Consider the following 27,005-nt stretch of genomic DNA (forward strand, 5'->3'; position numbering starts at 1 on the left):
CAGGAACAAGCAACTCCTGGGTTTGTGTGGCCTTTGGGACGTCCAAAGCCCTCCTCCCTGAGTGAGAAGGCTCTCTGTGATGTCTCTGTAAGTAACCCCTTTTCCACGGCTTGTCTGAGCTAAGGAGAGAGGCTGACCGGGCAGCGTGGCCCCACTAATAGGGATTTCTTTCTCCTGGACCACAGAGGAGTCTGAGGTTGCAACAACCAAGAAACTTATAAAGACTTGGAAACAAAAGAGAAGCAATGAGTTAATAGTGAACACACTGTTGTGAACTGATTTAACTGCCCACATGACTATGATATTGGCATTCCTACTAATGCAATAATTTGCTTCCATACTTTGTGCTAGCTTTTGCTGAAATATTTGTTTGACTATATGTGCTGTGACTCCCTATATAGAAATTCATTCAAGTGTATGTTATGATGTTACTTGCTTTGTGTCCATTTTTATTTTTTATTTTTTTATTTTTTAAAGATTTTATTTATTTATTCATAGAGACACAGAGAGAGAGAGAGAGAGAGGCAGAGACACAGGCAGAGGGAGAAGCAGGCCCCACGCAGGGACCCCAACATGGGATTCAACCCCGGGTCTCCAGGATCATGCCCTGGGCCGAAGGCAGCACTAAACCGCTGAGCCAGGGCTGCCCTGTGTCCATTTTTATTGATATATGTATAGACTATGAAGAAATTTATGTAGACTATAGACTATGCATAAATTTATTCTAATGTATTTTGTATTATAACTCGCTTTTTAGTACTAGGACTTAATAAAATATAATCTTATTATCTGCTTTTACAATATGACATGTAGGGTAGGGGACTTAATTTACCAGTCAATTTGTGATGTTTTATTCTCTTCCAAGTACCAATATTCAATGGTAATTAATATATTTCTTTAGAACTATTTATTTTCTGTTTTTGCAAGGTTCGTAGAATATTATATATTGTATATTGTTATATTTAAACAAACTATTTCCCCTATATTTTATATTTACAGAAGCCACTTTTAAATCACTTTCTTTTTAATTTTGTGTATACTTCCACACAATATTACATTAGTTTCAGGTCTACAACATAGTGATTTGACAAATTTATACATTGTGCTCACCACATGTGTAGCTACCATTTGTCACCATACAAAGTTATTACAGTATCATTGACCACATTCCTTATGCTGTGCCTTTTATTCCTATGACTTAGTCATTTTATCACAGGAATCCTGTATCTATAACTCCCATTCACCCATTTTGCCCATCCTCCCATCTCATTCCCCTCTGGCAACTCAGAGTTTGTTCTCTGTATTTACAGATCTGGTTCTGATTTTTGTTTATTCATTTTTTTTTAGATTCCACATATGAGTAGAATTATATATTTGCCTTTCTTAGTCTTACTTATTTCATTTAGCATTAGATCCTCCATCAATATTGTCACAAATGATGACCTCATTTTTATGGCTATATAATATTCCAGTGTGTGTACACTTCCTTATCCATTCATCTATTAATGGATATTCGGGTCACCTCCAAACCTTGGCTATTATAAATAAAGGTGCAACAAACATAGGGGTGTATATATTCAAATCACTTTTAATATAAATTTGGAAATCTTTTATTTCCTATGTTGCAGACTATTTTATGTGGGTTATTTTATTTAATTTTTATGGCAACTTAAAAGGTAAGTACTATTATCATCCCCACATTCTAGGTGTTAGAACTAAGATTCAGTGAGAAGAAGTGACTAGCCTAAGTTATAAAGCCAGTAATGGACTGTGGAGGCCACCAGAATGCCTCAGGCTCTGTCCCTATTTGCCACGAGGGAACCTCCTGACTTCTGTTGTGTGCTTTGGCCCAAGAAAGGAGCACGTGGAAATCTGAGATTTACATGCCTGGTGATGTCAGCAGTGACTAGAAAGAGTCACAAACTAAAGTCAGTCCATTTAGGTTCCATTTCCATCTCTAATCCCACCTCTACTGGCCAACGGAACCCAGGCAAGTCATCACTTTCTCTGGTCTTGAGTTCCTGGAAGTACAAATTAAATAGTTTAACTGAATGATCATTGAGAGCTTATCAGTTTTAAGCAGTAGGGATTAACATCTTCTCCATGTCTATAGGTGGAGGAAAGAGGTGTTGGAAAGCTAAATTGCTTGTAAGCCTGTTCAATCCTATCTTCATAACATCCTCACACCATACCCTTTATTCAGTACTTACTACATAACAAACATCAGACATTCTCTCATTTAAAACCCTAAAGCATTTTAAAAGATCAGTGGTGTTAGTCCCACTTCCCAAGAAAGGAGATGAAGTCTCAGAAGGGATAACTGATTTGTCTAAAGACACAGCTGATATGTGATAGAAACAGGAGTGGAACTCAAGTTTACCTCCCTCCAAAGCTGCTGCTGTGAACCACCATGCTCTCCTGCCTCCTCCAGCCAGGTTATGCATGGGTTCAGTATGGGGATGGGAGAGATGGAACATGCTCGCAGGGAGTCCTCTCACTTTTTTACCTGTGGTTATAAGTTTATAATTAGGAATATACATTTAGTATGACCTATAATCTCTCCAAGTGCCCACTTCCTCCCTCTTCTACCCTCTAAAATGACTAGGATTAACTGTTCATAGACTACCAGAATGAATACAGCATAGAGGACTCAGAAGACCTGGGCTCTACCCTAGCTCCACCACTGATGCGACCTTGGCAAGGGCAGATACTCTGTAGAATACACTCATGAAATAAGAGAGTAATTTCTTCTGCCTGCCTTATAAGACTGTTATGAAAATTTATTCAGCCATTTATTCATCCACTGAACAAATATTTGTGGAATGTCTAACATGTGAAAGGTAGTGTTCTGAATGCTAGTAATGAAATGGTGAATAGCAGAGGTAAGACTTTATTCGGTACTTACTACATAACAAACATCAGACATTCTCTCATCTAATCTCATTTAACCTAAAAAGCTTACATTCTAATAGAGGAAAACAAACAATAAAATGTGAACAAATAAACAGGATAATTTCAGACTGAGGTAAGTGTTGAAAGTGCAATAAACAGAGTGACTAGAAGGAGGGAGGTTATTTTAGATGAGGATGGGGAGGAGAACCAGGAAGGAATCTGGAAAAGGCAACATTCAATTAGAGACCAGAAGTATGAGAAACAGCCATTTAAGCCTTTCAGGCAAAAGGGAACAGTAAGTATAAAGGTCCCAAGGTAGAAATGACCTGAGCATGTCCAAGGAAGTGAAGGCAGACCAATGCAGCTGGAGCACAGTGGGCAAATGTTAAGAGGTAGAAAGGAGGAAGGACAGAGGCGTGTAAAGTGGTTTTTACTTTGAATGCAAAGGAGAGGGAGATTAGAGGGTCTCAAGCCAAGGAGTGATGTGATCTGAGTAACTGTTAAAAGAGATCTTTATGGCTGGTTTGTAGAGAATGGATGAGGGTAGAGGAAAGAGGCAGCAGGGATCCAGGAAACTAGATTGAAGGTTATTGTTGAAGTCAACAGACAGATGATGATGGCTTAACCTTGGGTGAGCCTTGATGACAGAGGGGACGTGATGCACAAAGGGAAGGAAGGAATCAAGGATGGCAAATGAGACAATGTAAGTGCAAAGGATTGCTCAACTATAACGCACTGTACGAAGCTAAGGAATCATGGCTAAGGAGTTACAGCAGAGAAGATTCCTGATGGGAAAGACGTAGATGCTCAGGACCCTAACAGCAAACTTCTACTCCTTGACTTGCCTATGTTTCACCCTGCTTTATGGAAGTTCTGTTTCAAAGGTTTAAAATGAGGAGTCTGATCAATTTCCAAGCCATTTTTGTCTTTTTTCCCAATTAGTTTGCTGATGTTCTTTCTTGTGGTTAAAAAGAAACCAAAACATTGAGTTTACCATCTTAACTTTTTTTAAGTGTATAGTTCAACAGTGTTGAGTATGTTCACACACCGTTATGCCACAGATCTCTAGAACTTTTTCATATTGCAAAATTGAACTATATACCCATGAAACACTAATTTCCTCCCTCTCTTTCCTTTTATATCTTATTTCAAACATCCAAATGACTTTATTCATTCTCCTAAGGGGCCGTCCCTTGGTACCATTCTTTCATATTTGAAAATGGCACTGAAATTAATCAGTGTCTGAAACACCCAACTTACTTGGATTCCATTTTCAAAAAATCTGATTCATTAAATTAAAAGCCATGAAGTCTAATGCCATGATTGAGCATTCCCTGGTATCTATGACTCAGTGTTTCAACAAGGTGATATTGGCTTGTTTGGTGAGATCATTCTTTGTGCCGTCTGCACAGTCAGTGCAGGACATTCAGCATCCCTGCCCCTCATGCTCACTAAACACCCGTGACCCACCCAATCATTGTGACAACCAAAAACCCTCTTTCACATTTCCAAACACCCATTTGGGAATGTTATATCATCCCACCAGAGATCCACAAGTTGTACATTTATTAGGTTCCCTTGACTTTGGGGAATCTCGTCTATCATAGTCCTATGATCCAACTCCATTACATCATCAATAGTCCGTGATACTGATGCAGTTCTAGCTACTTATTTTGCAATAAAAAATTATGTTTTCCCACACTCTTGCCCTACAAGCATCAGCTTAGACTTTGCAGCAAATTTCCTGGAGTTCACACTTCTTTGAAGTAACTGTCATTAAGTAAGCAAGTCTTAAATAAGAGAGCCCTGCCCTGCTTTGCTCACCTGCCCGCCCAGTCCTGCCACCACTTGTGCTCTCTCTTTTTCTTACATAGATGCAAGGAGGGGTGTGTCCAGGAGCACAGCAGGTGCCAGGAAGGGACAGTGTTAGAGGGGCTTGCGTGACAAATGACTGCCTCTAAAAAGGAGGACTTGGGTATGGGCTATCACCACCATCACTTGATTGGCACAGGTACCTTTTCAGGGCAGAAGGCAATGCCTTGAAGAATAACCTGATTTTGTCAGAGGGAGATGAGGGGAGGGGCTGGGAGGGATGGGAGCATGGCAACTTTTATCAGACAAGACACAATGACTGGCTCCTGCCCAGCAGGTTTTACCGGTTCTTCTGGTATTAAGTAGTTTGATCTGATAGTAAGAGTCAAGGATAGACCTCCTGGCTCTGCCTCTGATTCATAGCAGGTCTTCTCGATGTCAAGGATTATTATTCACCAAATTAAACAACAGCCACCAAACATGAAAATTGACTTCTCTGGGATCCTCCCAGAGAAAGGAGATATTCCACAGCACACAGTTGTGAAATGTATGTCACCTCCAATTACATCTGTACTTTTACTTCGTATAAGTGATGACAAATGGTATGTATGTCATGATGAGATTGCATCATCTATCTCTTGTCATGACAAGACAGACAATTGTCCCATTTTCACTGAAAGCTTGTGGCAGACTGTGTGTCCTTTTACTTATTTTTTTCCTAGCTCAAACATCAGCTTACAGTTACATAATATTTTGTGAAGTCTCGTGAGGAGAGAAACAATTTGGATATTCCCACTGTAACTGGATTCCCAGACCCTGTTGAATGCAGCAGACACCTCATGTTACTGTCTTATCGATCCTGGAAACACATGATAGAGGCCTCACCTCCTCTCCATTCTGTCTGCAATCATCTCTCTTTACACCCTTTCTCTCATCCTCTCCACCTGTGTCAGACAGGGAATGTATTGCTTCCTTTCCCATCTGCTCTCTGTGTCACTGTCGATCTTACCTTCTCCTTCATTCAGTTGAACCCTCTCTCTCTCTGGCATCTTCACTCCCTTCTCATTCCCTGGCCCTTCTCTTCTGTCTACCCTCTGAAATAAGCCTCCTCTGTCCTAGTCCTAAAACAAAGTAAACAAAAAGCCTTGGCTAAGCTACTCCATTCGTAAACTACCCTGCTCCTGACCTTCTTTTCCCTGCCAGATTTCTGGTCTCCAGCCACTGCTTCCACTTTTGTATCACCTACTCACTTTAATCTAGTTCTGCCTCCAGAGCTCCCGCGAATCTACATTCTCCAGTGATGATCACCTTGTCTCTGCAGTTCTCCACTGCTGACTATCCCCTTTTACAGAGGTTCTCTTTGAATCCAAAGACTGTTTTCTAATCAGTCCTCTTGTCTCTATTTCCCTTGTTCTTTCCCACTTTCATCCCTTGAACCACACCCCCAGAAATCTCACCCATACCCTCCAGTCTTCAACTGCTCAATTCTGGCTTTGCAGGGCACTTGTAAACCTAAGTGGCATGCCCCCCCTTCACAAACTTCACTTCCTGAACTGCCACAGGTGGAGACAAGATGTCTGGCAGGGGAGAAAGGCCTGATTTGTTCCTAGCCCTGTTCCTCTCGACATCGCTGTCTGCCAGCCCATTGTTCATTCTTAGACTTACCTCCCTCCTGCAGCTTATCCATTTGGGCAGCACATTTACTTCTTAAATCTTGGATCCTGAGTTTTCTCCTGAGGTTTAATTTAATCCTACATTTTAACTACCTCCTAAATATTTCCACTTGATTTTCCTATCATCAGCTCAAACTCAAAGCCTAGGAATAAATGTATTTACCCCTAAGGGAGTTGAGGGAATATGGTCTTCTTTCTGACTCACAAATTTCTGGCTATGGTATCATCATTCACTTCATCTCAAATGTCCAGTCATTTTTGCTTCCTCTTCCTGTTCTAGTTACCAAACCCTCTTAATTATTCCTCCATACCTCTCTTTCCTTTCCTTTCTAATTCCACTGCCAGCACCTTTGATTTCTGCAACCCATCTGCTACTAGACAAATCTTCATACCCTGTTCACAAACATTTGTTACCTTTCAGTTGCAAGTAACAAACCAAGTTCAAACTGACAAATTAAAAGAGAAATGTATTGGCGCACATCTAACCAAAAAGGCTGAGGGTCTCTACTTTTAAGTATGGTTAAATCTAGGTAGTCAAGCATTGTCATTAGGAATCTTTCTACCTTCATCTCTTGGCTATGGGTTGGCTGCACACTCTTTCTAAGTGTGACAAAACAGCCACCACCTCCTGCAGGCTTCTACTGAAGTAATGTAGCATCATAATCAGAAAGGGAGTACACCTTCTCAATTCTCTGACAGAAGTCCTAACATTGACCACAGCCTCAGATTAGAGCCCAGGGTGATGTCAAGCCACCTACCCTACATAGATTCAGTGGGGGGAAAGCATGGTTCTTGTAGAATATAAGGATGCTAATGGGGTACCTGGGTGACTCAGTCAGTTGAGCATCCAACTCTTGATTTTGACTCAGGTCATGATCTCAGAGTTATGAGATTGAGCCTGGCATCAGGTTCTGGGCTGAGCTGGAGATATCTGTCTGCTTGGGATTCTTTCTTTCCCTCTCCTTTTGCTCCTCCCCCCACTCTCTAAAAGTTTTTTTAAAAGAAAGAAAAAGAAGGGTGCTATTGCAAGATGAGGGGATGGGTTTTCAGTTGGCAAAGGCATCAGTTGTCCAATACACTCTCATGACTATATAATAAAGTAAAATTCCCTTAATCTGACATTTTAGATTCTTATCCCTTAATGTGGCCTAAAATTTCCAATTTCTTCAATCCTTATTCACAAGCCTTTCCCTTGAGCCAATCTTCTTTTCCAGATTTGTTGAGATATAATTGACATATCACACTACATAATTTTAAGGTAAACAACATAGCGATTTTATACACATATATATTGCAAAATGATTACCACACTAAGGTTAGTTAACATATCCATTACTTCACATAGTTACAATTTTTTTGAACCGATCTTAACTATTTGTTAATCTCTGTATCTCCATAGTCTTCCTATCTCTACATTTTTTTAAATTTATTTTTTATTGGTGTTCAATTTACCAACATACAGAATAACCCCCAGTGCCCGTCTCCCATTCACTCCCGCCCCCCGCCCTCCTCCCCTTCCACCACCCCTAGTTCGTTTCCCAGATTTAGCAGTCTTTACGTTCTGTCTCCCTTTCTGATATTTCCCACACATTTCTTCTCCCTTCCCTTATATTCCCTTTCACTATTATTTATATTCCCCAAATGAATGAGAACATATAATGTTTGTCCTTCTCCGACTGACTTACTTCACTCAGCATAATACCCTCCAGTTCCATCCACGTTGAAGCAAATGGTGGGTATTTGTCATTTCTAATGGCTGAGTAATATTCCATTGTATACATAGACCACATCTTCTTTATCCATTCATCTTTCGATGGACACCGAGGCTCCTTCCACAGTTTGGCTATTGTGGCCATTGCTGCTACAAACATCTCTACATTTTTGCTAATGCCACTACCCCATCATCTCTTCAAATTCTACCCAAGATTAGGCCTCCCGTTTTTTGATTCACCTAACCATCCAGATTGCAGTGATTTATTATTTTACTCAACATCCACTGGCTACCAGCCTGACCAAATCAAGTATCATTAAAAAATCAGAAGTAGAAGTCAATGTCTATTGTCAGATTATGGACATTTAACCAAAAGATTGGTAAAGATGGAAAAAAAAAACAGGTATAAATATAAATATTTATTTAGAATGTGAAGATAAATTATAACTAATTACAAATTTTGAAGAGTTGACATGTAACAAAATCACAAGATCCAAAAAGCAACAATATATTAATTAATGAGCTGCCTGGCACTGCTCTATAATACTAACTTGTATGATACATTTTTGGCTATGTACTCTTCAATCAGCTCTTCATTTAATAATTATTTTGTGATATTTCCTATTTAAAAAAATAGAATGACAATTCAGTATTTCCTCTAGCCTTGCTGAGTCTTTTTGCTTTTAATCATTGATACATTGTAACACTTATTTCAGCGTTGCAGCTCCTATTTGGTAATGTCATGTAAATATTTCAGATGCTGTTAAATTTGGAGAAAGTCAGATCATAAAATATTTTTCTATTTATGATGTATAATATTTGGGAAATTGCTTTCACAGACTCGCTTCTGGCTCTTCATATTTTAAAACTTGTTGCTCCTCCACAACACACTACCTATGGTATTGGTGCCTGTGGAGCACACACATCTCATGACAAGAATCTGGCCCTGTACTTTCAGGTGGAGAGTTCTTTTGGGTGTGAGTCAGCACAGACGTTGAAAGGAATATGCTTAGAAGCTTCTTCATTTCCTACACTGGAAGGGCTAGCAGTAAATTTACTCATGGAAGTGACAGTGAACCACTTAAATATATCTTAAAATCTTCACGACATATATTTCCAGCTCTGTTTCTGGCTCTGACATTTTGTGAATAGGAGTGAACTTGTGTGCTTTAGAAAGTCGCTTAACCCACTCTATGTCAGGCTGAAGTTATAAGGTAGAAGCCAAAGAGAAAAACAGGAGTTGGGAAAATGATCCACTCATGTTCGGGGTAACAAAAACTTCCAACTCCACCTGAGATTGCAGGGGGTGGGGCATTTAGCACCCAGAAATCAAATCCCAGCTCTCCTTCCAGCAGATTTCTTCTCATACTCCCTAAATCTGACAGGCACTCTTCATTGCAGAGCACCTCCTTTCCCAAAGGGGAGAATTCTAAATCAACCACCACAAGTGTCCCATTGCCAAGGCTTGTCTAACCACCTAGACTTGTTCTGTGAGCCCTCTTCAGTTCAAAGAAGTGTGAGCCCAAAGAGATTTCCAGATATCTGAGCTGTTGCTTGTAGGGACAAAAGGGTAACGCTGTGTTAAATATGCCTACATCAACCAGTTCTCAGGCTGCAGTGGCAGCTGACACCAGCCACCCTACACCTGATCACCAAAGGCATCAACTCTCCTTCCCTTTCACTGAGCTGAATGAAAAAGTGTGGGCTTCTTTCCAAAATGAATTTTAATGTATGAAAAGCAAAGTAGAGCTGTGTTTTTAGTGTTCTCCTATTAGAGGTGAAACTCAACTTTTAGGTGCCATTCTCTTTGTGTGGGATAATGCTTCTTCCACAAAATAGACCTCAAAACTGTGCAAAGGAAGGCCTAGCCTACAATAACCTGAAGTTTTTGAAAACTGCAGGCTTCCATCCTTGATCCCTGATCATCCTTTTGAATGACTTTAAGGACCAAAATATGTTGCTAATACAAAGCTGGGAGAAATAGTGAACTAATAAAAGGAGCCAAATGTTGCCTCTTTCATTCTTTTAGGTTTAAATGCAAAAAAACCAACCAAACAAAAACAAAACAAAACAACAACAACAAAAAAAAACCCAACAACAGAAAAATGTGGAATACTGTAGGTGAGCCAAAAATTCTCCAGGTGCCTACAGAAGTACAAGAAGATAGAAACAGATAACATTTATTGAATGTTACTATGTGTCAACCACTATGATAAAGATTGTACTTGGGTCCACCATATCTAGATGAGTTGATGGTAAAGCCTGTGCGCATATTAGCTATCATTAACTCACCTGACAAGGTTGTAAGGATTAGAAATACATTGTACCTGGCACATAATAGGCACTCAATAAATTTTAGCTAATACTGGTTTCTAAAGAATGCTTGAATGGATCTATCCACTTTAATATAAAGTGATTCTTTAATCATCAGTGGAGGGATGTGAATAAAGGTAATAATTGTCTCTAGTTAGTTGTAAGACTATCAGTCTGAAGAGGAGATGGATTTGTTTTGTGCGGCCTGAAGGAAGGATAAAAAACAATGAGTGAATGTCATAGGCTCTGGTGAAAAGAGGGAAGAAGTGAGGAGGAAAGGGAGAAAGGGAAGAACAGAGGAAGGAGTTAGGGGCTGCCTTGAAAAATAATGAGCACTCACATGTCTGTGGGGCTATTCTAGAAAGGAAGGATAGCCATATAGACCTCTGACAAGGATAATTACAAAGGAAACTCAAGCACCAAATCGATGTTTTTACCATCTCGAATTTATACAGATGGCCTGAGATACCAAAGTGAGCCCATGGAGACTTTTCATCAGGCTTCAGCTTCACAGAACAAAGTTTCCACCAAAAAGAGTTCTAATTAATGAAGCATTGGATAAGACTCAATCCTATATAAATCAATAAGTAACATCCACACCATTTGTTTTTAAAAAGCTCCTTGAAATTAACAGAATAGGGCAGCCCCGGTGGTGCAGCGGTTTGGCGCCGCCTGCAGCCAGGGGTGTGATCCTGGAGACTCGGGATCGAGTCCCGTATCAGGCTTCCTGCAGGGAGCCTGCTTCTCCCTCTGCCTGTGTCTCTGCCTCTCTCTTTGCTCTCTCTGAATGAATAAATAAATAAATCTTTTTAAAAAAAATTAACAGAATAAACTTATCCCTATCGATCCAACATTCCTGAGGGCAGTAACTCAGGGACATATTTTTTTTCCCTTTCTGCTGCCTAAGGAGAGTGGATAATTTTTGCAAAACTTTAGGGAATTCATTAGTTAAATGAATGTGATAATGTAATTCTTAAAAAATGCTGGATCTTTTTTGCAAAGTAAAAAATTGCTCCTCCTGTAAGAGCAAATTCAACACTTGTAAACATTTTTAAAATAAACACTAGACAAATATAAGGTGCCATTTTTATTATTTTCACAGTCTCATTCAACACCTTCCTTGACAAAGTGAACTTCCTTATAGAACTTTTTTTTCATTTTAAAGAACCAACTTAGAGCTTAAAGAACAAAATCTATGTTAACTGGATAAAGTACACTGCTATATAAAATATTTTATAAAAATGTTATAAAAGTTCATTGTAACATAGTCTCAGAGTCACACTTCAGATTTTTACTTGATTTAAAATCAACTCCATGGCAAATACAAATCCTATTCTGGCATTTTGTAGAATGTTATACATTTAACTCACAGATACATATCTTAGTGTATAATATGGTACAATAGTAAAATAAGTGCTAGAGCCAACTGTCTGGTTCAAATCCTGGATCCACCACTCACTAGCTATTAAACTTTATGCAAATTACTCAAACTTTTGTGCCTTACCTCTAAAACGGGAATGATGAGTATCCAGCTCATAGGGTTGTTGCCAGTTAAAACCAAGAAAGCACAGGCATGTGATAGTAGGTTAAATAGTACTTAATTAGTAATTAGGTACCACTGTTACTAGTACAAATATCAAAGAAGGAAGAAAATTCATCACAAAGATTAACTGACAATGAATTAAAATACAGTACTTCCAGAAACCAATTGTAAAATTCTAATGCCTCCCTACCAAACAATGTTCCTCCCCAAACTAAATAACCTATGTTGGCATGAAAAGTTGACATTCTATTTCAGAGACATAGATTTCTTGTTTGTTCTTGCATGTAAACATTGAGGCAAGCAATACCTTTTGCTAGATATATGTGAGTGTGTAGGTGTTTAGGGGGTGGATGTGTATTGGAGAGTCTCCTAGAAGAGTTCCATGTGGTTCTATAGTAAGGCTTTTCCATTCTGATGATGGAGATCACACTTAATAGCTCTTCAAGGCAATCACACTGGATAACACATGGTGAATTTTCTGCAGCTTCAGTATTATAAGAAGCAAATATGTCAAAAATGTCATATACAGTACTTTTTAACAAAAGAATAAGTAATAGTTATCCATAAATAATTGGTAGGATGGATTACATGCCATAATCATTTACAGTGGTACCACTTTCTATAAAAAATAGTAATAGCTAATGTTTACTGAGTACTAAATATGTCAGGCATAGTTCTAAGTACTTTACATGTATTTTTTCATTCTATGCCTGCAAAAACCCTGTGAAGTTGATTATTATTATTATTATTATTATTATCCTCATTTTATGGAGGTTCTGAGAGATTAAGTTCAAAATCCCACAGAAGTTGTAAAGGCAGGTTTCAAACACCATGGTATGATTTCTAAGCCCATTTTATTAAGCATCTCATCACAGAGTAAAGAGAGAAATTCTCAGCCAACTCTTCACTTTCCAATACAAGTTTCCAAGAATGGCTTTACCAGCATATCCTAATAATTTAAAAATATAATTTATAAAATTCTGTATGACACATCTTAGGAGCACATTATTTGCATAAAATTGTTTTTCATTAGTTCACTCTGGAAAAATAACATATTATTCCCCTTTTAAAATGATTTTTCACCAGGGCACCTGGCTGGCCTCAGTTGGTTAAATATCTGCCTTCATCTCAGGTCATGATCCTAGGGGCCTGAGTTCAAGCCCAGCATAGGGCTCCCTGCTAAACAGAGAGCCTCCTTTTCCCTCTACCTCTCCCTCTCCCATTCCCCCTGCTTGTGCTCTCTGGCTCTATCTCTCTGTCAAATAAATAAATAAAATCTTTTTAAAAGATGATTTCTTACCTTCAAGTTATCTAGTTAAATACCTTTAAATCAATCTATACATTGATATTTATTTAACATGCTTAAAATACAAACCTAAAATAAAATGTAAAATACAAACCCCAAAATTTAATCATCTATTTGGATATGCATATATTTTAAACACAGTTTCCTATGCTAGAGAATACTGCAGGGTAGAAACAAATTTCAAAAATACTATGATCAGTACCTTTAAAGTCAAGAGATAAAATATTGAATCATGAAACAAAAACAAGATGACATATGTATGTATATGTGTGTGCGTGAAATTTGAAATGCCTCCATGAGCTGAAGTGAAAGAGAAAATGCCACAAAGGAACACAGAGCAGACTTAAACCTGGTCTACAAGTTCTTCCCAACTCCACAATTTATACCACAATTGTATATTTATCATTTATGTAGTTTAAGGTAAAGTATTTAGAACTTTCATTCCAGAGTAGATTTAATAAAACATAAATGCCTTTTTTGTCTTCATGAAATTCCCAAGGCAAAAATGTCTTTGAGGGACTGGTATAGATCTGTGTCATGATAATTTTTTTTTAATATAATTTCCCCACTGCTCCTATTCTCTCCTCTTTCAGTTTCAAGTAGGATGGAAAGTTCTCTGTAACTTACTGCTTCAGAAATTTTTACCAAGCTGAAAACACGTACAAAGAAAGATAGAAGCTATTCTGGTCTTTTGAAAAACCTAAGTCCATAGAAAACATAACCCTGGATGTCTTGAAGGGGAAGGAGAGAAAGAAAAGCATTTTTCTTTAATTTTTATTTTTTTAAGATTTTATTTATTTATTCATGAGAGACCCAGAGAGAGGGGCAGAGACATGGGCAGAGGGAGAAGCAGGCTCTATGAAGGGAGCCTGATGCAGGACTAGATCCCGGGACCCCAGGATCATGACCTGAGCCAAAGGCAGGCACTCAACCACTGAGGCACTGAGCTCCAAGAAAAGCTTTTTTTTTTTTTTTTTTTTTAATCAGAAAAGAGAGAGCAAGCTGAGATCTCAGTCAGGAGACAAAAGTCAGTGGGTTCTGTGGAGTTCCTGAGACCTGTCACACAGCCAAGCAATAGAGTGAAGGACAAGGCAAGACCTCCAAGAGAAAGATTTATAGTGCTCCTAAGGAGGATAGACCCCATGCACAGGGGCCTGAAGAGTCCCCCAAGATTCTGCTTCCCCAGGCATGGTCCAGAAGCAGGTAAGCCCTCCGACTATGCTTGATGAGACACAGGCATGCCAGCAGCAACCAGGATGGGCCACCAGTCACAGATCAGACCAGAATCTTAGCACAGTCCTGTGGCCTGAGCCAAACAAGACAGTGAGCGAATTCTGTGCCTGTTCTGCGGGACATGGGCAAAGAGTTATATATCAGTTGGTTTAGGGGAAAATAAAGAAATATGAAAAAAAAAAAGAAATATATTTCCTGCACAGCTATTTGTGACCTGAAATTCACTCCTATAACAGACAGGTATCTGGAATGGACAGATAGCATCACCTGACTTTCACAGACACAGTTTTGGTGACCAGAAGAAATAAATTCAGGGGCAGCTGGGTGTCTCAGTCAGTTAAGCGTCTGCCTTCCGCTCAGGTCATGATCTCAGGGTCCTGGGATGGAGCCCCTCGTTGGGCTCCCTGCTCAGCGGGGAGTCTGCTTCTCCCTTTGCCTCTGCCCCTCCCCAGGTTCCTACTCTCTCTCTCTTTCTCTCAAAATAAAAAAATAAAATCTTTTTTTAAAAAGAAAAAAATTGGGATCCCTGGGTGGCGCAGCGGTTTGGCGCCTGCCTTTGGCCCAGGGCGCGATCCTGGAGACCCGGGATCGAATCCCACATCAGGCTCCCGGTGCATGGAGCCTGCTTCTCCCTCTGCCTATGTCTCTGCCTCTCTCTCTCTCTGTGACTATCATAAATAAATAAAAAAAAAATTAAAAAAAAAATAAAAAAAAAATAAAAAGAAAAAAATTCAGATAATCATCCCCTCTTACAGAATTAAATCTTAACAAGTTTATTTATTTAAAGATTTTATTTATTTATTCATGAGATAACAGAGAGAGAGAGAGAGAGAGGCTGAGACACAGGCAGAGGGAGAAGCAGGCTCCATGCAGGGAGCCCAGCGTGGGACTCGATCCCGGGACTGCGGAATCACGCCCTGGGCGAAGGCAGCGCTAAACCTCTGAGCCACCCAGGCTGTCCCAACAAGTTTAAATAAATAAGTGGAGTAGAGAGGATTTTAAAAATTATTGGGAGCAGTTATCATTCCACTTCTGACTGGTTGGGGAATATTAGCTAGTGAATTAAACTTCAAAGATAGAAAAATTGTTAAATTGATACAGTTTATTAACTTTGATAGCTCAAATATTGAATACATTTATATTTATAGTATATATTATGGGCTTTTCAAGAGACTTATTTAAGAATGTTATAAAGGTAAAATACTGGCTTATAATAAGATCCTTCCAAAAGAGTAAAAATCCAGTTTCTGTTTCCAACATACCCCTTATTGCTTAATAACACTACAGAAGAATGTAAGGTATATTCTACATGGGCCAATTTTTACATTTTATTTATTTTGACCCATTTGGAATCATTGGTGTAATTATTAAAATCCACATTGGAAAATCAAACATTTCAGTTAGTTAATGTTTTCATGCCTTTTTAGATTTCATAAGTCATAGTTATGGAGTTTATTAACATAACAAGAAATTTAAGACATCGAGATTAGCAAAGACCAGATATGAGATACTATCTCTTGATCTAAAATGGTATTGATCAGCACGGATTCCTTGCTCAAATCAAAAGAAGCATTAATAATCATAATAATGATTATTATGCACAATAAGCATAATAATTAATAATCTGTTAATTGCAGATAAACTAAAATTATTAAATGACCTGATATTAAATTTCATCTCTCATCCCAGAAACATAAATACTATGGTATTGTTGCCATTAAGAAGGAAGAAAGGAAAGAAGGACAGATGGAAGAAAGAGAGGGAGGAAGGGAAGGAGGAAGGAAGGTGCAGGTTGTTTTACCCTAACAATCTTATAATCTAGTCAAGAGAAAAATTAAAACTCACGAACACAATTACATGCTGGGTTTGATGCCACAATCAGCTGATATATTATTTCATTAAACAGGCTGAAACCTGTTCATGTTTGTGGAATATTTTATCAGCTTTTATCAGATGCCAAAATGTATGCCAATATCAAACCAAGGGCAAGGAACCTGGAAAAGAATTGAGGACAGCTGGAATGGGTCATTAAGGAAGTGGTTCTCTACCAATCGCATCAAAACTCAAAGTTACCTTTAATGTTTTCATGTCTCTTGTTTTGTATTGTTTTCATTTCTACTTTTTTCCCCTCACTTTTGTCTTCTCCAGCAATAAAAGTCAGTAGGCTTGTGTGGTTTTGAAGTAGTGCAAAATGGGCAAAGAGACTTGAGTTTGAGTCTCACCTGTGCCATTCCTCATTGCTCTTGGGCTGGGCATTTAACTTCCCTTCATCTTTATTTCCTCACAGTTCAGGGGACTCTGTGCCAACCTCACAGAGTGACGATAAGGGAAATAGTAAAAAAAACCCAGCACCTGACACAGGGTAGACATGAAACTAGTCGTGCCCATTATTCTTTCCCCCTTGGAAAAAGGACAAAAAGAGAAGTCTTTGTTTTACAGCAGTGCTTCTCAAACTTTAACATGTATATGAAACATCTAAGGATGTCAAAATGCAGTCTGATTCAGTAGGTCGGGGGTGCGGCTTAAGATTTGGCATTTCTAATATTGCTGGTTCACATTTTGAGAAGTAAATTTTAGAGATAAAAAGAACATGGCAAGGGTCAAAGGAGAAATATTAATATGTAGGGAAATAAACCAGCTTTTACAAAAATCCTACTATGTGCTTCGAAATGTATGCAGTAGATGCATCTTTTTTTAACCCTCAAAATAACTCTGAGAAGCAAGTTTTATTACCATTTGACAGAGCAGGAAATTGAGAATCAGGTACACTGGTTCATAAGAGATCTTTGTAATTCCAAAGCTCATATTGACCATACCCCTTGAAAGACAGATCAACAGAAGGAAGTAAGGACACATGAGTCTAAGTAGCAGAGTACATCCAAACAGGTGGGCGCCAGGGACCTGTAGAGGGAAAAGTGAATCCGCTGGGATTTGGAAGTGCACTTAAAGGGGAGAGCAGAGATAAGAGTGCAGGTACAGTAAGCACTTCACTTCCCTTCTGTCTCCCTTCCTCCTCCCAAAGCCAGAAGAGCTGCTGTCCAAGATTCAACCCTTCACTTTTTCTGTCAAATCATCATTGACCAAGCACTGTGCAACTATTGCCTTCTATGCAAAACAGGCGTGGATCTGGACCAACTTTATCTCTCCTAATTATTTCTATGGTTACTAAGATATGAAAGAAAATGCAAAGAGAAGGTCAAAAGAAGGACAATCAAATACTGCATTTCTGAAGGGACTTTTTCAACCACCCACTTTAATGAAGAGTTCGTATCTAATCTAAAGTTCAACATTGCCCTAGCAAACAAGAGCTGGAGCCAAAGAATAAATCTAAGATTATAATGAGATCTAACAGGTGACAGTCATATGACCAGAAAAACATGCTGCCATAAATGTCTTATCAGAAGGCAGCAAGTATTGAAGTGTTTAGGTTCCATAAACTGTGGACCTCATTTAGTACAGACACAAAAAGTTGGAACTTTTTTTATAAACTCTAACCCAAATAGACTGAAATTGGTAAATTTCTTTAAAAGTTTTAATGAAACCTATATCTGTTAAATGCCAAGAATTTAAATGATGTGTTTTATTATAGTACCAACTCTCTTTCTTGAAGGTATAGGACCTGAGAAGAACTGCATTGGATGAGTCTGTTTCCTTGTCTTCATGGATAAGATCTGGGTAAGAAAATCCCCCAGGCCAATCTTGATCAAGGAACCAAAATAATACCAGGAAAGTGGTAAAGGGAGATGGTCAAGAGAAAAGCAAAATCAGCTTTATGACAAGGGAAATGGACATGTATTTAGTACCATCTATATATGTTAATTTTATTTTATTGTCACAAATTCATGAACAAGGTAGTGATATGCCCATTTTATAGATACCAGGACTGAGATTTAGATAAATTCATTAACTTATTTTTTTTTTAATTTTTATTTATTTATGATAATCACACAGAGAGAGAGAGAGAGAGGCAGAGACACAGGCAGAGGGAGAAGCAGGCTCCATGCACCGGGAGTCCGACATGGGACTCGATCCCGGGTCTCCAGGATTGCGCCCTGGGCCAAAGGCAGGCGCTAAACCGCTGCGCCACCCAGGGATCCCTCATTAACTTATTATTGCTCATACCACTGGCAAGTGGCAGAGTCTAGATTTTAAAAGAAAAAGACAATGATTCTTACAGAGGATGTGGGGATTATTGTAGAAAGTGGTGATTGCCTCCTTGTATCAATTCTCTTCTTCCTTAACAGAATCTCAATTTTTACCGGGGAGCACTGTTACTCCCCGATAAAAATGGAATAAAAGATTGTTTCCCAACCTTTTGCAGCTAATTGTGGCCATGTGCCTAAATTCTGGACAATGAGAGGTAAGTGGAAAGGTTATGTGGGACTTTGGGAAGCATTAATGGCCATCTCTCCAGTGTGGTCATCCCGACTCATTGGCCTTCCTTCTGAGTTCCTGGTTCTTAGTTGTCAGGCTACCCCCAGAAGGGCTGGACTCCAGCTGTAAACTCCATCACAACTAGCTGAAACATTTGCCTTTCCCCAGCCCCATCTAAACTCCTACCTATTCCTTCCCTGGTGATAATGCTCATCTGCTCCTCTGAGCTCCCCTCAATGAAAGTGAATCCTGGACACCACGTGAGCACCAAGGTCCCTCTATTCCTATCTAGCTTCCCCAAAGCCAACCAGGTTCATGGCTGTTCCTTGGTGGCTGATCACACTTCCCTCCTGAACCTCTGTGGGACTGGAGGCCTGTCCTTGACCTCAGCAAGCTGTCTGGGGAGTTCACTATCTCCTGGCTGCTGCAGGCTTTGCTTCCAGGCCTAGCCTATGGTATGCCTCCCCTCATCACAAACATACCTCTCTGCTTTACAGTCTGAGGCCCCAGGACATCTAGAACTACTGCTTCAAGTTCTTTCCCTTCAAATCAGATCCCCTTCGGCCACTGGTGCCTGCATGAAACAAACTGAACTTTGTTTCATGTCACCACTCCACCCTTAACAAGATATTATCAAGTCCTTAGCCTTCCACTGAGCAAAATACCACATATGCGTCCTAGTTGGTATTTTCCTGGCCAGGAAGTCACAAATCTGCCTCAGCTCAAAATGTTTCCTCCTTTCTTAGTGTTATCATTCAGAATGCCATTCTATGAGGGAAGGAGAGGGAGCAAGGGGGCAGAAACCCTTCCATGATAATGAAATATACCTAACCTAACCTCTCTAGATATATATATATATATATACACATATAAAATTAGGTCAGTTTTAAATCAGAAGTATGCCTAAAATCTGACCATTATTTTCCACTCTCTTGTCATTAGATGTGAAAATGTATTCTAATATAAAGATTCTAATTAGATAAGAAAGGCACTAGGAGACACAAGTTGGCAAAGGGTCTAATTTAAGAGCATTGTCTAAGTTGCAGCATGCAATGCCATAATTAAATTTATTTTTGATTGAATAAGCATAAAGGGCTGCTTATAAAGTAATATTTGTCTCATTAATGTCAACGAAGATCTAGCTCTTAAGTATGAATTCCCAGGAATGGCTCACAAGGAAAACTAATCCAGCGAAGGAAGAAAAGTAAGAGAGTTTATTGTTAATTATTTTAAACAATTTCAAAATCCTTAATTGCATCTGAGAGTAGAAAAACCAATGGGGAAATGAATCATTCTTTCTGCTAGTGAAGTCAGAGAATCACATTATTGACCTGAAATATGTGAGAGAAAAAGTGTTGCAACTCCATTTTGGACATGCATAATTTCATTTAGCATAATGTTGCTCTGAAACCCACCTTCCAGGATTCTCTAGAAGACAGAAAGAAGGAAAAATGAAATTGAGTAGGAAGACATGACTTGCTTGGGGGTATTAAGGTAGATTCCTTAATAATTGTAGAATTAGGTGCAGAAGGACATTTAGCAAGAAAAAAGTTGATAAGGAGTCCTTTTATGTTGATATTATGTGAATCTTCCCTTAAATGAAGACCTGAAAAGAGGATCAGTCTGCAATGACCTAACAAAACACATTTTTAATTATTAAAATATCATTCTGGGATGTTTTCTTGAATCTCTTCAATATTTAGGTACTGCTTAGCCACTGCTGTTGGGACATACCTCCAACATAGCAGGTATCATCATAGTGTAATGATTTAGTTTACTAAAACTGGCTCCTTACTAAGATTATAAACAACTTGAGATGAGGGACTATTTTATCTGTGGTTTTCAGTGCCTGGCATGGGGGCTGCCAATGTGTATTGAATTACTTAATAACCTTATTCCATAAATCAGCAGTATAAGATCAATATAAGGTCAACATTTCTACCAATAAAGTGATTTGGGAAAAAATGGTGATGACAAAACTAAAACTTGTTTCCTTTAGTCTTTTCTACAAGAAGGAATCAAATATAGCAAGTGGGATCACCTGTTCATAACTTTTAGAAGCACATTTTCAGGAACATAATTCACTGGAAGAAAAGACGAGTTTCATATAAAATCATGGTGTCAGTGTCACAAAATCTGGTGGTAACTTGAACACTGCTTCTTTCTATTTGGGTTTTCTCTTTGGGTTTTTTTGTATTCATCAGGATTCTCCAGAGGGAAAGATACTTACTAGGAATTGGCTCATATGCTTACTGAGACTGGTGAGTCTAAATCTACAATGTGGGCTGACAGGCTGAGACCCAGGAGAGCTGATTGTGAAGATGAGGTCCGAAGGCAGTCTACCAAAGAATTCCCTCTATTTGGGGAGGGGTAGTCTTTTTGTTCTATTCAGGCCTTCAACAAATTGGATGAGGCCCACTCACATTATAGAGAACAGTCTTCTTTACTGATTAAAAATGTTAATCTTATCTAAAAGCACCCTCCTTTAAACATCCAAAATAATCTTTGACCAAATATCTGGTCATCCCATGACTCGGTCAAGTTGTACATAATATTAACCATCATACCATTAAAGTGGCAGTGTCTATAAGGGCACTGTTCACTATACATTACTCTGCACAGTGAAGGTTCAGAGTAAATTTCATGGAATAGACTACTGCTAGTTTTGTGTAACTGTGTATAATATGGGCTTCTACTTCACAGGGAACTGGGTTTCAGGTTTCTTTATGCTAATCTGTCTGGGTGACACTGAGTATGTTATCTTGAGTTTGCACACTTCAGTTTCCTCATTTGTATTTTAGAAATAAAAGAAGAAAGAAAGAATAATAATAGTATCTACTTTGTAAAATCATTATAAGGATTAAAATTAAATGCATGTAAAGCACTTAGCTCAGTACTGGGCACAGAGTAAGAAGTTAATAAATGTTCATGATTATTTTAGAGGTTTCCACATGATGCTCTCCCCTAATTGAATGATCAACTTCTCAAGACAGAGAATTCATTTTTAATCTCTCTCAATCACATTCCATGCTTAATCCATTCATATACATCTGATAAGTATTAATGGGTTTAATGGGTCTCAGATTCTATGACAATAATGCCAAGGGCAGGACTACATTTTAGTAACAGAATTTGTGCTCACGGTTTTGTTTTGTTTTGTTTTGTTTTGTTTTGTTTTGTTTTAAGAAACAAATGTGGAAAATAGTTCATGTGCTATTAAAGTAGTAGGGGAAGCTAGACAAAATCCCTGAAGCAGAAATAAGCTCTCTATAGGCTCTGGTGAGAAAAGATAAGGTTCTTCAAAGGAATAAATATATTTATAAATGGAAAGGTCTGGAGCACATGTGCAGCATTCCATAGGCTTCAGGCACATAACTAAATTGATGTGAGTTCTATTTGAAGAAACTGCAGATTATTTTGAAGCAAATCCAAGATATCCTATCATTTCTTCTATATATATTTCACTATGCATCTTTAACAAAAAGGGGGCTTCCCTTTTAAAACACCCTCAGTATTATCAGTCCCTCCCAAAGCAGAAAAAAAATTCCTTAATATTATTAATATCCAGTGTTCACATTTTCCTTCTTTCAAAAAAGATTATTTATTTAGTTAGTTATTTTAAAAGTTTGTTCATTTGACAGAGCACAAAAGCAGGGGGAGCAGCAGGCATAAGGAGAAGCAGGCTCCCCACTGAGCAGGGAGCCTGATTTGGGGCTTGATTCCCAGGACCCCAGGATCATTACTTGAGCCAAAGGCAGATGCTTATCTGATTGAACCACCCATGCGCCCCGCATATTTTCCTTTTTAAAGCTTTTTTTAAAAACAATTTGTTCAAATCCAGATACAAACAAGTTGATAAGTTGTTGTTATCAACTGATATATATTTTGAGGACTTTTTCTTTCATCTATAAATTTCTTCCTGGATCTTTTATTTTCTTGCATTTTATTGTTGAAGATAAGTCACAGTCCCACAAATGGCCTCATTGTCTAGATTTTACTGATTGAATATCCATGGATTCATTAAACACATTCCTCTAGCCTGTGTAGTTTCTATAAATTAAAATCTATGGCAATCATTTTTTAGATTTTTTTACTTTATTTATTTGTTTCTATTTGGCAGAGGACAAAACTACCTCCTAGGTATTTGTATAGTTCCATCAGAAAGTACATGTCTGATTGTCTCCCTCAGATGCAAGTAGCCATTATTAAGCAATGCCTCTATAGTAATTTTCTAATTCTACCATTTCTTCCTAGTTTATTGGCTACAATATTATAAAGAGAAACCTTCCCTCATTACTATTGGTCATTCTGAGGTATACAGGTCATAATAGGACCACCGGTTAAGGAAACTATACTTTCATTAAAATTTTAATAATTAAATTTTGTTTGACATTATATTGCAGAATTAGTGATTTCTTACCACTGTCAGCTGTGGATTGTGTCTGTAATCTGTGTACTACAGAAAATATCATGAAATAGATGTTTGTTTTCAATTAAGGTTGATGAAAAACTGTGGTACCTAGTTTTTAAAGATTATCATCAGAATTTTAACCTCTGCCCCTAATATTGATTATTTACTTTGTAACAGTGTCTTTTTGTGAATAAAGAGATAATGAATGTACTCATCTTTTTATTTCCTTTATTTTCCTGGGATAAATTCCTCAATGGAACAAAGGGCTTAATTATGTCAGTTGTTCCTTATAGCCACATTCCTTTACTAAAAGGATTGTAGTCACATACAGTGCCATCAAGAATCAGTACATAATTTCACTTCAACATTAATAATTGTTATAAGAAAAAGCTATACTTTTCGGCTACTTTAGTAGATGTAAAATACTATTTTAAAGTTGTTCTCACTGGCATTTTTTAAATTACTATCAAGCATAATATTATTTCCTATGTATTTGTTCACTAACTATAGTTCCTCGGGTTGAAGAGATAGTTTTCTTGAACTATTAAAAGGCATGTCTGAACAATATAACTATACAATAGGAGCAAGGAGTTTTAGAATCTGGTGAATTCTCACTTTTCACAGTTTGGCTTGCTAGGAGTAGATAAAAATATTTCTGATTTTAACTTACTTTTTGTAAAGTTAGGCTGATTATACTTTAACCACAACAGAAGATTGTTCAGAAAATTCAGTGAGCTTACATACCTTAAATCATATGAAAAAAAAAGAGTATCCAATCATTATTTTAAGTATTTTTAAAAGTATGACTTTAAAATATGAATTTAACACTACAAAAAGAAATGTTAATCCAAGAATAGTTCTGAATCTTATTACACTTAATTCTATCCCTGAACTTGGGATCAGGAATTTGCTTTGAATAACGAAACTATTTGCCTCTATACATTCTTACTTAGGAAAAAAAAATAGAGTAGATATAAGTTAAAAGTTCTTTGAAAACCAGTTCTCCTAAAAAAAATCTATTTAGTTAGCCAATAGTATTTAATACACTGGGTTTTCTTGAGTATGGGAATAAAGAGTACTGTTTTGAGAAAAAGTTTCCCTGAGGGTTTGAATATATGATGACATCCCCCCTGGTTTTTTGTTTTTGTTTTTTCCATCAGAAAACCTGAAGGATTTAACAACCAATCATGTGGACATCCAGAAACAAGTCAGGATAGGGCCTGCTTTCCTGAGAAACCGACTTTTCAAGCTAAATTGTGGTTCTGGCCTGGTCCAGAAACGCAAGAAGAGGAGGAGGCTCTGAAGAAGGCATTCACAGAGTAGCTGGCTGGATCTGGTGCTAGACCTCATGTACTCAACAGGATTCTCGGTTTTAAGCAACCAAATTGACTAGAGTTGATTTAAAACTGACAGGGATTTTGCTTATGCATTTTGAGTGCTTTAGCAATCTTCTTGTACCAGAGACACACAGTGAGAGAATGCCTGGGTGACAATGGTTTTACAAAATATTTTGTATCTCCCATGGATTTTACTTCTAAGAAATTTACATCAATTGTTTTCCCTACTTTATGATAGACTTTTCTTCTTTTAATTGGCACCTCAGTGCCCAATTAAATAAGCATACTAATTAGAATAGCAATAACATATAATTAACTTTTGAAAACTCTTGAATTTATCAGCATTAGGAAATCCTAATTTTAAACCTAGTTTGTTAATGATATGCTCTACCTCCATGCTTTCTATTTCTTCCATTTCTGAAACTAATGGAAAACTGGAAATGATGTCAAAATAAATAATAACTGGAAGTTCCATAATCATTCTTATTAGCACATGTGTAAGGAGATATTCTCGAAGAATAGGAAATAAGATTGCCCTCCAGGTGTTAAGCCAAAAATCAACACTGAGATGCACCTTGCAGAAATGAAATAGCCTGCCACCTAATTAAATACTGAAGATGAGAAAAGTAGAGAGACACGATCTGCCACAAAATATAGGAAAACGAGATTCACAGTGTAGTATTTGCAGAGCCCAGTTGTGTCTTAAGGAAAGTAGAACCAAGCTTCTACTAAGTATCTTCTTTGCCTAATAGGTATTTCCTTAGAGCAGAAATGCATGTTTGGGCTCTCTTAAAATAATGTCATTAAATATAAATCTTTCTTAAGTACCTCCTCTTCTAAGCTTACACCCCTCAAGATATGAGCTATTAGTTTAGATTCTTCTGGGGTTTCAGTTCAGAGAATGAGTGGAAGATAAATTGAACAGGAGGTTCCCTGATCCCTAAAGATTTTCTCATTGTAAATTAATAAAATAGCTGTCTGGTTTCATATGTCAGTCCTTTGGGGGGTTTGCTAAATTGAACATCCCGTTTGATCAATTTCAAAATCTTGATGAAACATTTTCTAATCTGTGATATTTGGACTAGACTCTATGGAACAGTCATTTCTCCAAGTCTTCCCAGGTAATCCCTTTCTCATCAATGAATGTCAAGCAAACCTTTTCTATTTCAAAATGTCTACACCCCTCTAGTGGAGCATGGTCCCTCGAAGCCATACTTCAGCCACAGAATGTTAACATAATATTGGATACACAGGAATGATATCCAGAGGTTAACTTTTCTGTTTCTTTCAGGTGAAACAGACCTCAATTGCCCCATCTCCTTTGAACTATATAGTGGCAAGTATAGCTCCTAGCACATAGTAGGGCCTCAATAACATGTGCTGAAACGATGGCTGCTCTTGTACATGTTTGATGCTCTCACAAAAAGATAAGGAAGCTTGCCATTCTTGGAGTGTTTTCACTACTATGTATGAATGGAACATTTAGTCTCAGAGTGTGACCTTAAAGAGAATGGAAGTGACCACAACCTGGGTGATTTTTTTTTTTTTTTTTTTTTTTAATAAACACTCCTCAGGTTCCAGGAGAAAAAAAAAAAAAAAAACAGTTGAAAGAAATGAAGATAACACCATCATCACCAGTTCAGGTCCTCTCCAGAGTACTCCCTAAAGATTAGGCCCTCCCTTTCCAGGTCCCCTCTCTCTTTCATCAGCATCCCAGGGGATTCCCATACCCTCTTTGCTCCAGTGCTTCTCAATCACAATAGCTTCCCTCAACTGCTCACAGGCCTTGGCTGCTTCCCACTGATCCCAATCTTCCTGAGTGCTGAAGAATAGCCCCAGCTTCAGGTATGTTCTTACAACTCTCTGAGCTCAGATCCTGGCTGTGGCCATCTTGATCCTGTGAAAAGGTGACCATGTGGCAGGCTGCATCCTTTCCTAAATGCTATCGAAAGTCCCAGAATTAACCATTGCCAGAGAGCTGTGTGGTCATAGCCTTAGGGTCCCAGGTGTTGCTCAGGGCCCAGGAGAGAAAACAGGTATCTCATTTCTGCTGCTGCTTTGGGGTGAGGTTGCCTGGTGCAGCTGCAGGCTACTTCTCCAGTGGTCCCAGGGGGTTCAAATAGAGCCAAAAGCCTGACTGTAAATGGGAACAGGAAAGAAAGGATAGGCCCAGGCTACTGTCTTGGAAAAAAAGCCAGACTGAGGCCTCCATTAAGGAAACTTCTGGGTTCTGCCCCTGATACCACACATACCTGCCAAAGTTTTTCTTGTTTATTCCCTCTCCAAATGCTGCATATGGACAAAACATACTACTTCTCCAACAACGTCCAGAGTATTTCCGCTTTCTGCTAGTCAAATTTTCATTTTGGTGTGTGGATGTGGTATATCCAAATCTGGAAG

At 38.2% G+C, this 27,005-nt stretch overlaps 1 long non-coding RNA gene across 1 annotated transcript; it reads left to right on the top strand.

Moving 5' to 3' along the window:
• Window positions 1–25,671, top strand: LOC106558227. Its single transcript, XR_005383785.1, has 3 exons — window positions 1–87; window positions 18,094–18,158; window positions 24,429–25,671. It is a non-coding gene; the product is annotated as an uncharacterized LOC106558227 (long non-coding RNA).
• The last annotated feature ends 1,334 nt before the right edge of the window (window positions 25,672–27,005 follow it).

The sequence above is a fragment of the Canis lupus genome, chromosome 34 (genome assembly GCF_011100685.1).
Source record: "Canis lupus familiaris isolate Mischka breed German Shepherd chromosome 34, alternate assembly UU_Cfam_GSD_1.0, whole genome shotgun sequence".
NCBI classification, from domain to species: domain Eukaryota; kingdom Metazoa; phylum Chordata; class Mammalia; order Carnivora; family Canidae; genus Canis; species Canis lupus.